The sequence below is a fragment of the Onychomys torridus genome, chromosome 9 (assembly GCF_903995425.1).
Source record: "Onychomys torridus chromosome 9, mOncTor1.1, whole genome shotgun sequence".
Classification (NCBI taxonomy): Eukaryota; Metazoa; Chordata; class Mammalia; order Rodentia; family Cricetidae; genus Onychomys; species Onychomys torridus.
In genome coordinates, this window is record NC_050451.1 from 45,202,786 (window position 1) to 45,218,795 (window position 16,010).

Sequence of the window (16,010 nt, forward strand, 5' to 3'; positions counted from 1 at the left end):
AAGCTTGGGCAAAGGAGACCTCAAAACCCACCCTCACAATGACACATTTCCTCCAACAAGGCTATTCCTACCCCAACAAAGCCACACCTCCTAATAGTGCCACTCCCTATGAGTTTACAAGTGCTAATTACAGTCAAACAACCATATATCTAGTTGTACTTTTGCCTTATGAGGAACCACATTTACTCAAAATTACTAACTCCATTACATCAGAATGTGACTGTATTTGGAAAGAGGGTTGCTGTGGATATCGCTCAGTGTAAATAAAATTCTGATTGGCCAGTGGCCAGGCAGGAAGTATATGTAGGCAGGACAAGAGAGAAGAGAATTCTGGGTGGTGAAAGGCTGGAGAGATACTGCCAGCCACTGCCATGACAAGAAAGAAATAAGGTACTGGTAAGCCACAAGCCACGTGGCAAAGTATAGATTAATAGAAATGGGTTAATTTAAGATAGAAGAAGTAGATAACAAGAAGTCTGCCATGGCCATACAGTTTGTAAACAATGTAAGTTTCTGTGTGTTTACTTGGTTGGGTCTGAGCATCTATGGGCCTGGCGGGTGAGAGAGATTTGTCCTGACTGTGGGCCAGGCAGGAAAACGCTAACTACAAATGGCATCCAACGTGTTGGATAGAATTTCCACCTAAAACCTGAGAAAAAAGATTCTAAAACGGAGCTAAAAACAGCTTCCTAGTTGTTTCTCTCAAGTTAGCGGCAGCCTGCTGGTTTGAGCTACTGTGGCGGGTTCTTGGAGTGTGCATCTGACCTACAGTGTGGCGGAAATGAGGAGTCTACAAGTGGCACTTTACTCTGCTGCGTGGTAGATTTAGCCTTTGCTAGTTTAAAAAAAAAAGGGGGGTGGTTTCTGGGCTATGCGCTGCTTTGATAGAACTGCTTCTGATAGTTGATGGTACACATTGCTCCAGACCCAGAGCTGGCGGTAAACTGTACCACCACCATGTTGGGAAGCTGAGGTGGGTGGAGCCAGCAGCCACAACGACATTTCAGTCTTACAAAGATGGATATTACACAGAGAATCTGGTTTATGTTGTCTTTGGGATTTTTAAGTACAGAAAAAGATTTGATTATAAAAGCTGTTGAGTTAAACAAATATGTAAATTTTAAAGGGACCTTGACTTCAAAATTTGGATATAAGGATATGTTGCTTTGGAAAAGAGTCTCTGCTTTTGTTTCCACAGAAAGCCAGAGGCTTTGGGTTTGTTCCAGATTAAAATACATCAGGTTTGATCAGCCAAGACCACCTGAAAGGTCTCCAATGACACCATGGCCCAGATGATCTGACATCCAGAATGGTTTCAAGGCAACTGGCTCAAAGGTTTACCCTCATGGACTACTCAATAATCCTAAAATTTTCTTTGTGTCCCCATAAGATACAGCACCCCCTCCAGCAGGAAGTAGTAAGAAAAACTACGCCCAATTTCCCAAATAGATCAATCTGGCTTCGGAGATGGAATTGGCTCGCTTCTTCTCTAAACCCAGGCATATTGTTAAAAGAAAAGGTTAAGAGATTCTTGTGTCCCAAATCAGAAGAGCCCTCTGATGTGGGACAGAAAAAAAACAGTATCTTTATTTAAATCAGGTTGATTATAAATGAGATCTCTTTCTAAAGGAGAAAAGGGGATATGATATAGATATAATAGGATGAAAGGGTAGATTAAGGAACTTACTTCTAAAGAGTAACAACTTGTTTAAAATGTTTTACATTGGTATAGATTTTAGTTTATTGATACAAACTTAAAGTTAATTTTGTTATACTGTGTGTATATTTCTACTCTTGTTTAAGATATTATGTTTATATAGCTCATTTTAAATTATAATGGGCGGGTTGGGGATTTAGCTCAGTGGTAGAGCACTTGCCTAGCAAGCACAAGGCCCTCGGTTCGGTCCTCAGCTCTGGAAAAAAAAAAATTATAATGGATAATTTAAAATAGATTAATAATTAGTCATCTATGATAATCATACTCATAGCCATGTTAGTTAAGTCTTCTAGGTATGCATAGAGATATTTCAGATAGATAGGTAATCTTCAAATACTTCAAAGACTTTCAGAATATGGCATTTAAAATATTTTTAAAATTTAGACTTTCTGGACAGTGAGACATGTCTGCTCCTTGCAACACCAATTTACTTCAGAGAGGAGGATGGGCATTGAAGACACTTCAAATCTTATCTTCAACTTGGCAAAAATAGCCATTTGGGCAAGAAACTGTTCTTGCCTGGACTGCTTGATCGACTGGACATACAGGACCCATAGAAAGGTGACCACTAAACTTTGCTTGACAAAATGGTCCTTCAGGTACCTGCTTCACAGAGGAAACTGCCAGACATTCTACAGGACACTGAGAGAAGTGACCAAGAGACTCTAGCCCTGTGGGCTAAAGACAGATGCCCCAACTTTACAAAGGAACATTAGGTGACTGTCCAGGCTGCCAGCTGTCTCTGTCTACCCTGCAAGACTCCTGAAAGTTACTTGCATCCTTCTCCCGGTTCTCAGGTAATAATATATCCTTCTGATGTCTTTGATGTGGTTGAAGACTAGATAGTTATAATTTTCTCAGTTATGATAAAAGATAAATTAGATATAAAACCTTGGACTCACAAATATAAGATAGATAGGATATCTTCTTTAATATTGTAACTGTAATTCTTGCTTGATAATTGTTTTGTTATATGTAATTTTATTATGTAAAAGTTAAAACCTTCCTTAAAAAAAAAAGAAGAGGGGAAGTGCTGTGGATATCGCTCTGTATAAATCAAATTCTGATTGGCCAGTGGCCAGGCAGGAAGTATATGTAGGCAGGACAAGAGAGAAGAGAATTCTGGGAGGTGAAAGGCTGGAGAGATACTGCCAGCCACTGCCATGACAAGAAAGAAATAAGGTACTGGTAAGCCACGAGCCACGTGGCAAAGTATAGATTAATAGAAATGGGTTAATTTAAGATAGAAGAAGTAGATAACAAGAAGCCTGCCATGGCCATACAGTTTGTAAACAATGTAAGTTTCTGTGTGTTTACTTGGTTGGTTCTGAGCGTCTATGGGCCTGGCGGGTGAGAGAGATTTGTCCTGACTCTGGGCCAGGCAGGAAAACGCCTACAGAGGGTCTCTAATGAGACAATTATGATTAAATAAAATCAAAAGGATGGAAGCAAATTAACACAACTAGTGCCAATATTCAATATGAGGAGAAAAGATTATGGCATGCCTAAAAGCCATGGAAAAGCCAAAGAAAACAGCCAATAGAGGTCTCAGAATGAAAGGACTCTGCTCACGCCCTCTTCCTGCACTCTCAGCTTCCAGCATGAGGAGATGTATTTCTATTGTGTAAATCACTAAGGGTGGTGCTTTTCAAAACTGTTTGTCTTTATGTGTGTGGGTGTTTAGGCTGTATATATGTCTATGCACCACTTGTGTGCCTGGTACCCTTGGAGGGACAAAAGAGGAAGTCCAGTTCCAACCTGCTCCCTCTTACTGAAGGGTTCTTGGGTGGAGGAGAGAAGAATGAGGAAACGTTAGGTAGAAAGACAGACCTAGATGAAAAGAAAGACAGAGACACGGGATAGCTTCAGGAGGGCAGTGGATCAATACCCAGTCACCCAGAAATTTATTGAAAAGGACTTTTTATAATATACCAAAGGGAGAGGCAAAAGACCTCCCCCTTGCATGATCAAAGCACACCTACAGCCAAGTGTAGACCCTTCCAAACACCTGATAAACACACCTTTGGTCAAATCATCTCCTTATGCAGCCCTGCTGGGTAAAGCAAGCTCAGGTTCTCTGACCTTGAGTAAGTCCTTAATAGCCTCTGAGGGCTCCCACACAGATCCCCTGAAACTAGAGTTACAGACAGGTGTGAATCACCATGTGGGTGCTGGGAATTGAAGCCAGGTCCTCTGGAAGAGCAGCCAGTGCTCTTAGCCACTGAGACATCTCTCTAGCCCAAATCTTGGTACCTTTAAAACAACAACAACAAATTGTATTTATTTAGAAGCATTCAAAACATCAACAAAAGAGCTGCATTTTTTTAGACTTACAGAATGGTATTCCGTTAACATGCAATAATTATTTTCATATAAACTGAATCATAGACAACCGAACAAGGGAAAAATAAACCCTACTGTCTCCATATGTAAAGAACCGGCTATAATTTCTGTGCCAATTTTCAACCCTCTAACCCTCAGACTGTACCAAGCTACGCTAGTGGTATAGTTAGTTAATAAGACAGGGCTATTTAAAGACGTGTTCAGTAGTGTGTTAATGATACAAAAAAGACAATGTATAATTTAAAAACCAACCTCACACAGTCTTACATTTCAATTTTTTTTTTTTAAAGAGGTGAGTTGTGGGGCTGGAGAGACGGCTTGGTGGTTAAGAATGCTGACTGCTCTTCCAAAGGACCCAGGTTCATTTCCTAGGATCTACATTTACAACTGTAAATTTACAACTGGAACTCCAGTTTTAGGGGATTCAACACCCTCACGTAGACATAGATGCAGATAAATCACTAATGCACATAAAATAAAAATAAATAATTTTTAAAAGGGGATGAGTTATGAAGGTGGGTTCTTAAGTGCTTTATAGACAAGAAAAAAACCTGCTAGAACCAACTTATTCATTTTTATTTTATTTTATTTTGTTGTTGTTTGAGACAGGGTTGCTTTATGTAACAGCTCTGGCTATCCTGGGACTCTGTAGACCAGGCTGGCCTCGAACTCACAGAGATCCGCCTGCCTCTACTCCTGAGTGCTGGGATTAAAAGCGTGCGCCACCACCGCCCAGCCTTGCTGGAACCAACTTATTCATCATCATTTTTCTTTTTCTCTTTTTTTTTTTTTTTTTTTTTTAATCTTGGAACTCACTCTGTAGACCAGACTGGCCTTGAACTCACAGAGATCATCCTGCCTCTGCCTCCCGAGTGCTGGAATTAGAGATGTGTGCCACCATCACCCAGCTTATCATCTCCTTCTTCATCTTCTTCCTCATCCTCTTTGTCCTCCTCTTCATTTTCTTGCTCTTTGCAGCCCTGACCCTCCCTTTTTCCTCTGCATCAGGTTTCCCTTTAGCTCTGTAGGCAGCTACATTCTTTTCATATTTTCCCTTTAGCCTAACAGCCTTCTTAAGTCCTTAGGATGCTTGTTATCTGCAGCAGAATTGTTAGGTTGTTAGGTTAGCACCTATATTGTTAGGTGACAAAGCTCTTCCTGAGGGATACAACACACATGTCTACTCACCCCAGATAGGGAGCCCAGGACAGGACAAAGTACAGATACCACCAAAGTCCATTTTGGGGAACCAGAGTATTATTGGGGTTACTTACAGGAATATGAGTGAGGGGTACTTATCGGAGCAGAAATGACTCAAAGACATTTGTATTATCGAGGCCCACCTGAGCTTGGGTGACAGCTCACAAAAGCTGAGAACCTACAGCACACTGCACAGCCTGCAGGCAGCTCAATAGGTTGGAGAGTGCCCTTATCCAGTGCCTCAGTTCGTCTAAACCTCTCCCAGGCAGCTCGGCTGGCTTCTACTCCTTCAGTCTTCTTTATAGCTTGGCTTGTCTGAGTCTTTTTGCAGCTCTGTTCCTTCAGTCTAAGAAACTCTCAGTGTAGGCAGAAGTTTCTGTTCCTCCAACAACTCCCAAATACCCAGAAGCTGATTCCCAAATTACCACACAGAAGCTTTTATTAATTATAACTGCTTGGCCATGAGCTCAGGCTTATTACTGACTAGCTCTTACACTTAAATTGCCCCATAATTCTTGTCTGTGTTCAGCCACGTGACTTGGTACCTTTTCCCAGGTCGGGATTCTCATCTTGCTTCCTCTGCCTCTGGCTGGTGACTCCTGAGTCCAACCTTCCTCTTCCCAGAATTCTCCTAATCTGGTTGCCCCGCTTATTCTTCCTGCCTGGCTACTGGCCAATCAGCAATTTATCCAACCAATTTGAGTGACAAATCATTATAGTGTACAAGAGCATTATCCCACAGGATTTCCTCTTTTGTTTAATTAAAAAGGAGAGTTTTAACCTTAATATAGTAAAACAAAAAGTTATTAAGTAAGAATTACAGTAACAATATCCAATCCATTTACATTTGACAAAATTAAAGAAAATACTTAATTATCTAACTTATGAGTCTAAAGTTTTGTGGGACTATGGGGCCAGAGAAAACTTTCGACTACATTTGGCTACCCAACGTGGAGCAAGAGTTTCCACTTAAAACCTGAGAGAACTTAATAAGAGATTCTAAAATGGAGCCAAAAACAGCTTCCTACTTCATGTCTCATGTGGGCCGTGGTACAGAAGATGCCACAGTATAGAGACCCCACAGCATCCAGGCTTGAGAGCAGCATGGCAGATTCCTACATTGGTACACAAAAAGCTGTCTCCAAGCTACACAGCACACTGCATGGCAGATTTAGCTTTTGCTCATACAGACAAAAGGGTTTATGGGCCAGCTGCACACTACTGATGGTGGCATGAACCCCAAAGTTGGCAGGGTAAGCGGGTTGGGAAGCTGAAGTGGGGAGAGTCAGCAGCCAGGGCCGCTGCTTCAATCTTTAGCCATGCTGCAGTTCGTAATGTACAGAAAAGGATTATAGATACACAAAGGACAGAGGCAGATGGAATAAACCTCTAAGTGGTTTACACTATATGTAAAAATGTACGTAGGCTTGGAAGAGAGAGGAAAAGGAGGATAGACAGTTATGTAAAGAAATAGATAATTTTTTAAAAATAAAATCTTTAAAGAGACAGTAAAAGAAATATAAAAATAAGCCACGTAAATCCCAGAGTCTGTATTACATTGTCTTTAGTATTTTTAACTAATGCAGAAAGACATTTGATTTTAAAGGCTGCTGAGTTATACCAATATATATATTTTTTAAATGTATCTTGAACCAAGCAGTAGTGGGGCCTGCCTTTAATCCCAGCACTCCGGAGGCAGAGCCTGGCAGATCTCTATGAGTTCAAGGCCAGCCTGGTCTACAGAGTGAAGTCCAGGACAGGCTCTAAAACTACATGGAGAAACCCTGTCTTGAAAAAATAAATAAATAGCCAGGCAGTGGAGGCACATGCCTTTAATCCTAGCACTTGGGAGGCAGAGCCAGGTGGATCTCTGTGAGTTCGAGGCCAGCCTGGGCTACCAAATGAGTTCCAGGAAAGGGGCAAAGCTACACAGAGAAACCCTGTCTCAAAAAACCAAAATATAATAAATAATAATAATAAAAAATAAAATATATCTTGACATCAAAAGTTGTGTCTAAGGATACACTGCTTTGGAAAAGAAGTTCTGCTTTTGTTTCCACAGAATATGAGAATCTGTGGATTGCTTCCAAGCTAATATGGTTTGATCAACCAAGACCCACTGAGAGATTGATACAGCCTCACAGATTACTACAGCGAAGATTTAACAATAATTCTTAATTTTCTCAGGATCCCCATAAGATTGTCAGTGCCCTCAATCAGTAGGAAGTAGTATGAATGAAAAACTACACTCAAATTCCATATATATATATATATATATATATATATATATATATATATATATTTTTTTTTTTGGAGACTTGGTTTCTCTGTGTAGCTTTGCGCCTTTCCTGGGACTCACTTGGTAGCCCAGGCTGGCCTCGAACTCACAGAGATCCACCTGACTCTGCCTCCCAAGTGCTGGGATTAAAGGCGTGCACCACCACCGCCGGCCGGCCCAAAATATTTTTTATAAATGTTTATTTTTATTTCAAGGAGGTTGATTATAAATGCAATCTCTTTCTAAATAAGAAAAAGGGGATATAGATATGATAGGATGAAAGGGTAGATTATTGAATCTACTTTTAAAGAGCAACAACTTGTTTGAAATGTTTTACATTGCTAAGGATTTTAGTTTATTGATACAAATTTAGAGTTAATTTTGTTATACTATATATATATTTCTACTATTGTTTAGGGTATTATGTTTATGCATCTAATTTAAAAATGTAATATATAATTAAAAATACAAATAAATAGTCATTTTTAATAGTCATGTTAACTAGTTTTCTAGATATACAGAGATATATTCCAGATAGGTAATTTTCAAACACTTCAAAGACCTACAGAATATGGCATTTAAAATGTTTTTAAGCACTTGGAATTTTCAGGACAGTGAGACAAGTCTGGTCCTGACAACAATGACTTCAAAGAAGAAGATGAACATGGAAGAAACTCCATATGGAGTTTGCTTTCTTTATGGCAGAAGAGAGCCATTTGAGCAAAAACTCCTCTTGCCTGAACTGCTTGAAAATATGTTGTATAAACTGGACATTCAGTACCCATAGGAAAATGACCACTGAATTTTGCCAAAACGAGGTGATACAGTCCTTCAGGTTCCTGCTTTGCAGAGGAGACTGCCAGACATTCTACAGGACACAGGGAAAAGTGACTGAGAGACTCTAGACCTGTGGGCTGAAGATGGATGCCCCAACATTGCAGAGGAACTTTGGGTGACTGTCCAGGCAGCCAGCTCTCTCTGTCATTCTACATTTTTGGAAGTAGCTTAAAATGTACTTCCTGTTTTCTTAGGTAATATTATATCTGTCTGGGGTCTTTGATGTAGTTGAAGACTAGATAGTTATAATTTTCCTTGATTATGATAAAAGATAAATTAGATATGAAACTTTAGGCTCACAAATATAGAATAGATGACAAAATGTTTAATTTTGTCAAATACAAATGGACTAGATATTGGAACTATAATTCTTGCCTGATAACTGTTTGTTATATATAATTTTACTATATTAAAACTAAAACCTTCCTTCTTGATTAGATAGAAAAGGGGAAGTGCTAGGGGATGTCTTTCTTTATGCTGTGAATATATATATTGTTCCCAACAGTTAATAAATAAGTTGCTTTTGCCTTTGGCAAGGCAGCTTAGAGGCAGGTATGAAATCCAAAGAGAGAGACAGGAAAGAGAAAGGCAGAGTCTGGAGAGATGCCAGCCTATCGCCCAAGGAGCAACATGCCAGCAGACTGGTAAAGCCATGGAACACATGGCAAAACAAGATTAATAGAAATGGGTTAGTTTAAGATATAAGAGCTAGTTATCAAGAGGACTTCCATCGGTCATACAGTTTGTAAATAATATTAAACATCTGAATGATTATTTTATAAGTGGCTGCAGGATCATGAGGCCAGGGTGGACCAGAGAAAACTTTGGACTACACTCTCAGTTTTTATCACTTACTCTGGCAGGAAGGGGACTAGTGAATCTGGTCAGTTTCAAGGACTTCCTGAAGTCCTTGTTTACCCTTCTGTTTAAGGATATCCCTGCAGGATGGAATATTTTAATCTCAGAGGACATTGTCACAGAACATGCATCTCTCCCAGGTTGTTCACAATATCACCAATTGATAGCCAGAATATTCTCCTTTGTTTTGGGGCAATATTCAGAACAGAGCAAGAAGGCCTCCGGAAGCCTCTTGAGCACACTGGGGTCCTTGAACTCCATTTTGGTTTCATCTTGTAAGGCAATTATAGGTTTTCTTTTTTTGTTTTTCAAGACGGAGTTTTCTCTGTGTTGCCCTGGCTGTCCTGGGACTTGCTTTGTAAACCAGCCTAGCCTTAAACTCATATAGATCCACCTGCCTCTGTCTCTGAGTGCTGGGACTAAAGGTACACACCACCACTGCCTCCCATTTTTTAAAACACTTCATTATTATTGTTTTTGTTGTTGTTGCTGTTGTTGTTATTTTGAGACAAGGTCTCTCTATGTAGCTCTGGCTTTCCTGAAGCATCCAATGCAGACCAGGATAGCCTCAAACTCAAAATTTTAAAATTTTCTTGCTTCAGCCTCCCAAGTGCTAGGGTTTAAGTGTAGCTAGTCTGCAAGCATAGATTTCCTCCTTTTTTCTGCATACATGGTCTTCCACCTCTCTGAGCTCTTCTTAGAGAATTGAGAAGTTGACAGAAGCATCTGGGTACTTCTTGTGCTCCCTGAAAGGAAAGTTTGCACAGAGAATTCATCTGATGGAATTTTGCCTCTTGGCTCTTCAGGATCTCATTTGCCTGTATTTAGTTGATTTTCTTGAAGGCACAGAGTGGCCCAGTACTCTCCAGGCTCTCGCTTGCCAGGCCCTGTCTCTATGGAGTTCAACATACTATACAACCCCTGGTCCTTTTGAAAGGCAACCTTAAAAAGCTAGTAATTCTGGATCAGTAGAACTACCCAGGCAGAAGACGGCTTTTTGTTTTTTGGGAAATCACTCTAGTAAGAGACTGACGGATAGAGCTATCATAGAGGAGCTTCCAGACTGAGAACAGGAAATTAGGCCATGACTGGTAGTACTCTGACCTGCACCTTGGAGACCCGCCCAGGGTCCTGACGTCATCATATGTTAAAGCCCCCTTAAGAGGAAACCACCCCTCACCAGAGTTAATGCACACCTCTTTCTCTCTCTCTCTCCCAATCCCCACTCCTTCTCTCCTTTCTCCTCCCCTCCCCCTAATCCCAAAATAAACTCTTTTCCACATGAACAGATACTTGGGGTGTGAGTAGCTTTCCATCCTGCCATGACACCAGCAGCCGCCACTGTTGCATCCACAGGCGTGGACACGTTGGTCCAAACTGCCAAAGTATCCAGCGCTGTATCATAACAAAGACAAAAGAAAATTTCCTGGCAATGGTGCTGCACACCTTTAATCCCAGCACTCTGGAGGCAGAGGCAAACAGTTCTGTATGAGTTTGAGGATAGCCTGGTCTACATAGTAAGTTCCAGGCCAGCAAGGGTTACATAGTCTTTAAAAAAGTCAGCCATGTGGTCATGGCTCATGCCTTTAGTCCCATCACTCAGGAGGCAGCAGACAGAACTTATAACATATATGAGTTCAAGGCCAGCCTGGAATATAGTTGGAGAGCTTCTCTCCAGGTGCCACCAAGCCCTGTTAGTCCAACAACCCATTTGTAAAATAAACACAGAGACATTTATATTATTTAAACTGTTTGGCCTTTAGCTCAGGCCTACCATTGTCTAGCTCTTATATTTAGCCCATTTTTATTAATCTATACTTTGCCACGTGGCTTGTGGGTTACCAGTACCTTATCTCTTTCTTGTCATGGCAGCGGCTGGTGGTGTCTCCCGGCCCCAGCCTTCCACCTCCCAGAATTCTCTTCTCTCTTGTCCCTCTAATACTTCCTGCCTAGCCACTGGCCAATCAGAATTTTATTTACACAGAGCGCTATCCACAGCACTGGACTATGGATCCAGTTTCAGGACAGCCAGGGCTACACAGGGAAAAACCTGTCTCTAAAACAAAAAAGTCAGAAAATAAAGGGGTGGGATGGGGCTGGAGAGTTGGCTCAGTAGTTAATCAAACCTGTTGTTCTTAGAGAGGAACCAAGTTCAGTTTCCAGCACCCACATCTAGCAGCTTACAACTGCCTGTAACTCCAACTACAGATAGTTGTTAGCGGCCATGTAGGCCCTGGGAACCCAATCCAAGTCTCCTGCAAAACCAACAATTTCTTTCTTTTTTTTTCCAGAGCTGAGGACCGAACCCAGGGCCTTGCACTTGCTAGGCAAGCGCTCTACCACTGAGCTAAACCCCCAACCCCATTTCTCCTAACCTCCAAGCCATCTTTCAGTTGCTTCTGCCCGCTTTAAACACTGTCTCTGTTTCATTCTGTCACTGTTGCTGTGATAAAATACTCTGACAAAAGTAATTGAAGGAACAAAGGATTTGATTTGTGTTAACTCACAGTTCATCATCCCAAGGAAGCTGAAAAGGCAGTAATTTGAAGCTGATCATCACATCCCAGCCACAGTCAAGAGAAGAACACTGAATTCACGAATGCGTACCAGTGCTCAGCTTGCATGCATCTCTTGAACACCCTCTGTCTACCGAATGGTCCCACCCACAATTAAGATGCCTTTTCCTGCAGGGTGCTGGTGGTGCGCTCAAGAGGCAGGGGCAGGTGGATCTCTGTGAGTTCCAGACCAGCCTGGCCTCAGAGTGAGTTCTAGCCAAGACTACACAGAAACCCTATCTTGAAAAACAAACAAACAAACAGAAAGCTGGGTCTTCCCACCCCAACGAACATAATAAAGATAATCACCCACAGAAATGCTGAGTGGCCCATCTCCCCAGGTGATCTAGATGTTGTCAAATTGACAACACTTAGCCATCACAGCTGCAAACACATGTTGGTGAAAATATAATCATGACTTGTATTCAGCTCCTTCATTCATACCAGGCAAGGGAACAGGTGTTTTTGTTTTGTATGTATGTGTGTGCAGGGACATGTGTACTCATAGAGGCCAGAGGTCAACCTTGGGTGTCTTTCTGGAGAAGCCGTCCATTCTACTTCTGAAACACAGTGTCAAACTACTTATCCCATATAGGGTATCAATAATAGACCAAAGTAACAATAGATCCAATTCCAACTTAATAAGCCAATGAATGTATAGGGCTATCTACAGCAGTTTGGATGAAGGCTTAGTTCCAGGAGCATGGATGACTCAAAGGCAGCTGTGTCAGCAAAAAGCCCACCCCAGCCTCGGTGATGACTCATGTGACAGCTGCTTGCTGAAAGCTCCCTACAGGACTTGAGGAGTCTACTGACGGCAGCTCTGCGATATCTTTCCAGCAAATATTTACCTATTTACTACTATATATTATATCACTATATACATATATATATATTACTGTACACACATATATATTACTGTATACAGAGAGAGAGAGAGTAAGTATGTGCGTGCGTGCATGCGTGCGTGTGTGCGTGTGTGCGTGTGTGTGTGTGTGTGTGTGTGTGTGTGTGTGTGTGTGTGGTGTGTGTGTGTGTCTGTGTCTGTCTGTCTGTCTTTCTCACTAGGGCTAGAGATCACTGATTAGATGAGGCTGGCTTACAGGCCAGTGAGTCCCAGGAATCTGCCTACCTCTACCTCCCTACCACTAGGATTACAAATGCATGCCTCCATGTTGGGCTTTTTATGTGGGAGCTGGGGATCCACCTCAGATCACCACACTTGCACCCCAAGTATTTTGCCCAGTAAGCTATGTCTCTGCCCATCCCCACCCCCCACCCCCTGAGATATTGTCTCAATATGCAACCCATGCTGCTTTTGAACTCAGTAGGTAGCTAAGGTTGCCCTCAAACCTGTGGCAATCTGCTCAACTTCCCAAATCCTGGAATTGCAGGAGAATGCCACCACACTTGACTGGGACCCACAGTGTTAATTTTGTTTGTGCTTGTCAGTGAAAAAGTCAACCCAGTGAAAAGGTACGTATTATCTTCATGCCATGATGAAAACACTTTTGATGTCTGACTCCTTGAAAAAAAATTTATTTTTGTTTTTTGTTTTCTGTTTTTTGAGACAGGGTTTTTCTGCATAGCACTAGCTATCCTGGTACTCAACCCAGGCTGGTCTTAAAACCCAGAAATTTGCCAGCCTCTACCTCCAAGTGCTGGGATTACATTGTGCTGGTAGCACCATACCTGGCTCCTTGAAATGTTTTGATGAACATGTCATGAACCACCCAAGGAGGATGATTATAAATTCAAGGTCATCCTTTCTACTACATAGCAGGAAGTTGGAGACTAGCCTGGAACACATGAGACCTTGTTTCAAAAAATAATATAGATGGAGCAGGTAACATGGTTTCCAGCACTTCATAACAACATCCCATGAGGGTTGAGAGAGATGGCTCAGTGGTTAAGAGCATTGGCTGCTTTTCCAGGGAACTTGGGTTCAATTCCCAGCACCCACATGGCAGCTCACAGCTGTCGGTGACTCCAGTTACAGGGCCAGGGGACCTGACACCCATGGCAAAACACTAATACACATAACAAATAAATAATTTTTTAAAATCCCATTAAAACATCTGTGTGTGTGTGTGTGTGTGTGTGTGTGTGTGTGTGTGTGTGTGTATACACATATTGCAACAGGGCTCCAGACCTTAGCACAACTGATTCCATGATGGAAGTGCCGTCCAGGCTATAAAACTCAGCACATAGACAGAACCACCTGCTAAAACAAAAACAAAGACAATCCATCAGCCCATAGTTCTGGGAAAGTCTCTAAATGTATTAACCTTGATTTTTGGCTTCTGTAAGTCTGCTTATGGCTAACTGTTCTTACTAACTGAAGTATATCAACCCAGAGCATGTTGTTTTTGTGTTTAAAAGCTCACCCTGAGAAAAGCTTAGGGCTACAAACACCCAGTGTAGTCACCAGCCTGCTAATAAAGATTTTCTATTAGCTTAAACCCATGTCTGAGCATTCTTCTCACCACACACGTTTTGTTTTGTTTTTCAAGACAAGGTTTCTATGTAACAGCTCTGGTTGTCCTGGAACTTGCTTTGTAAATCAGGCTGATCTCGAACTCAGAGATCTGCCTGCCTCTGCCTCCCAAGTGCTAGGATTACAGGCGTGTTCTAACACCACCCGGCAATAAGAAATATATTAAAGTATGATCTCACTATGTAGCCCTGGCTGACTCAGAACTCAGATTACCATGCTTTTACCTCCTGAGAGTGCTGAGAGTAAACATGTGTGCTTCCCACCCAGCCCTCAGTTGTTTCCTGAACTTGTTCTTTGACCTACCCTTGTGTAGCAATAGCAGGAATAATTGTGATTTTGTTTTGACAGGCTAATGCTGGGTAGATCCTCCAAATTTACTATTTCTTGTGGTGATATTTTGTTTGTGCTATATCACAGCTTGCCTGGAGATCAGAGTGAGGAGCTAACCACTAGAGACCAGTCAATGGTGGCACACACCTTTAATCCCAGCACTTGGGAGGAAGAAACTAGAGGAAGCGATAAGGCTGGCTGGAGACAGGAGCTCGGCCCCTTTCAGTCTGAGGATTCCTAGAGGGGAGAAGTCTTTCTAGTGGATGGCTACTCTGCTTCTCTGGTCTTTCAGCTTTCCCCCTGATATCTGACTCCAGGTTTTTATTATTAAGTCTAATTAGAATTCCTGCTACAATTTCTTTTCTTTCTTTTTCTTGTTCTCTTCCTCTTTTTATTTTTGGTTTCTTTGAGACAGGGTTTTTCTGTGTAGACCTGGCTGTCCTGGAAATCATGCTGTAGACCAGGGTGGCCTTGAACTCAGAGATCACCTGCCTCTGCCTCCCCAGTGCTGAGATGCAGGGCCTGTGCCACCTGGCCTGCCTAAGTTTACTATTTCAAGGATGCCTTGGTTACTTGGATTTTGAATTACTTCTAAATTTAGAATAATTTCTTAATTTCTACCCATAATCAGTGTTAGAATTCTGCCCTTACTCCAGTTGCATGACTGCACATGCACAGTTCAGGAGTTAAGGAAAGGGTCTTGCCATCTTACTTCATCAGTGTGAGCTGGTGATCACTTAAGCACAGTGTGGTCACACAATCTGCGCCTTAAAGAGGTGTGACTCAGGGCTGGAGAGATGGCTCAGAGGTTAAGAGCACCGACTGCCCTTCCAGAGGTTCTGAGTTCAATTCCCAGCACCCACATGATGGCTCACAACCATCTGTAATGAGATCTGGTGCCCTCTTCTGTATACATAATAAATTTTAAAAATAATAATAAAACAAACAAAAAAACAAAAAAACTGTGACTCAGGGCTGGAGAGATGGCTCAGAGGTTGAGTACTGACTGCTCTTCTAGAGTTCCTGAGTTCATATTCCCAGCAAACACATGGTGGCTCACAACCATCAATAGTGAGATCTGGTGCCCTCTTCTGACACACAGGCATACTGTATACATAATGAATAGATTAAAAAAAGAGACAGCTGTGACTCAGACCCCACCCTCTGTCTCTGTTCTGCTCTGCCCTCTTTCCCCACCATTTTACCTCTGCACATGCTTTCCTCCCCAGGCCTGGTGCTCTTGTCTCTGCCCCCCTCCCCCAAATAAAGCTCTAAAACTAATACTGGGTTCTGTTGTGACCGTGACCTTTCCATGTGGTAACCAGGGCCGCCACCAGTGCTGCTTATCATTTATTTCAATCAATATTTAAAAAATATTTAAGGGATTTTAGTTAG